Raw genomic sequence first — 2,018 nt, 5'->3', positions numbered from 1 at the left:
TTTGAGATAAAGACTTCATTTCGGCGGCTATTTCATTTGAATGGTTGACATGATGTAAGCCAACACTCTTCCTACCTTGTAAATTTCTACTATTCTTGGATGATAATGTTCTATGCAAAGAATTTTCACTCATGCTCTCATAAAGATGCCACACGTTATCCTCATGTCTATCAATATATGAGCCACCCATGGAAGCATCAACCATGCCTTTGTAATTATCCGATAAGCTCTCAAAGAAGTATTGAACTAATTTTCATTTAGGCATGTCATGATGTGGACACTTCCTAAGCAACTCATTGAAGCGTTCCCATGCCTCATGAAACGTTTCTCCATCCCAATGTGAGAATTCTCGAATTGAGGTTCGCATGGCATTGGTCTTAGAAACTGGATAGTACTTGTTCAAGAATTCTTGTTATATTTCTGCCCAAGAAGTGATTGAAAAAGGCCTAAGATTGTTAAACCAATATTTTGCTGTGTCTTTTAAGGTGAATGGAAAAAATTTGAGTCTTAAGACCTCTTTCAGCATGTCCGTATATTTTACGGTGGAACAAACTTCTAGAAACTCAAACAAATGCTTGTAAGGTTCTTCACTTGGAAGTCCATGAAAGTTAGGAAGCATTTGAATGGTTTGTGCTTTGATTTCATAATGATGTGCTTTAAACGGAGGCAATTGGATGCATGTGGGTGCATTATACTCATTAGGCATATAATGGTCTCTTAAAGCAAGAGGTGGATTAGCTATTTGAGGTGCAACATAAACACCTTAACTTTGAATTCCTTGATTAATGATGGGAGGTTGTGGTGCATACATTGGCCTTGGCATTCCATACGGAACTTGGCCTTGTTATTGTGGTTGTTGGTGAATGAATGGCCTTGGTATGTCTAATGGTACTTACATTATCATGATGCACATTAGGATAAAGGTTACCTTGTTGGTCTATGTGACTAAGGTCCTCCACATGGTCCTCATTTTGTTCTTCCATTGATAGATTGGTTCTATTTGAACTTCCTCTTCCCCTAGGATTTCTAACAATTGATTCAAGATGCAAATCAAGAGGGACAAGAGTGGGTCTTAATGAACGACGTCCATGCATGCACAATGCAACACAATAAGCAAAAATGTCAAACACTTCACCTTTGTAACAAATCAATCAACAAACTTCCTCCACATACATTGTTCCCATACTCCCATACTTGAACAACATATAAAGAAAAATAAAATTGCCTCCACGCGGGCCGACGATTTAACTAAGGGATTGAGTAAAGAAAGTCTCACAAAGGTCCTTTAGCACTTCAACTCCAAATTTAAAGCTTAGCTTAGCAATTTTTTTTTAATTTTTAGCTTTTTACTTTCCTTGCTTTGCTTGAGTGCTCCTTTGCTTGGTTTCTCTTCAACAATGCACCTAGTCAAGTAAGAACAACACAATAAGTAACCTAAAAGAAAAATAAAAACAAAGTAAAGACACGATCAAAAGAGTACTAATCCTAATTGATTCCACAATTCCAATGTTGCCAAATCAAATCAATCCTCGGCAACGGCGCCAAAATTTGACGAGAGAGGCCGCTTGTACATGCACAATTGATGTAGTGAATGTACAGTTCAAGAAAAGCCTTTTGGGTCAAGTTTAATTTTATAAAAACCACTACCAACACTACTACTAACGTAGCAAGAGTGAGTAGGGATCGTCCTAAGGGATTGTGAGGGTAAAACAAGGTTGTGGAATTGCTATTACGGTTAGTAGGTCGAATGATCAAACGATTGGTTGGTTGGTTGATTAAACTAGAGAGCAACTAAATTTGATTAAGTGGTAGCAAAAGAATGTAACTTAGAGTAAGTAATAGAGAGAAAAGTCTTGAGGTTTAGAGATCACCACCAAGCAATGCATATCTATACCGTTGACAAGTGACTAGTGAGGGTAAATAGTGTGTTGCAATATTGGTGTGTGTATGTATGTTTGGTTGATTCAACAAGCAAGGATGACAAGTTAAGCATGTATTGTCTAAACATCATGTGAAAT

General features: G+C 37.4%; 1 pseudogene; it reads left to right on the top strand.

Annotated features, from left to right (window-relative positions):
- Nucleotides 1-263: 263 nt before the first annotated feature.
- Nucleotides 264-362, top strand: LOC132297944 (small nucleolar RNA R71; annotated as a pseudogene).
- Nucleotides 363-2,018: the final 1,656 nt, after the last annotated feature.

This window comes from Cornus florida, unplaced genomic scaffold, assembly GCF_030987335.1.
Source record: "Cornus florida cultivar Cherokee Brave unplaced genomic scaffold, ASM3098733v1 CherokeeBrave_3.0.0_Hap2_Chr02, whole genome shotgun sequence".
NCBI classification, from domain to species: domain Eukaryota; kingdom Viridiplantae; phylum Streptophyta; class Magnoliopsida; order Cornales; family Cornaceae; genus Cornus; species Cornus florida.
Note: the sequence above shows the minus strand (reverse complement) of the source record. Positions and strands in the feature narration are given on the sequence as shown.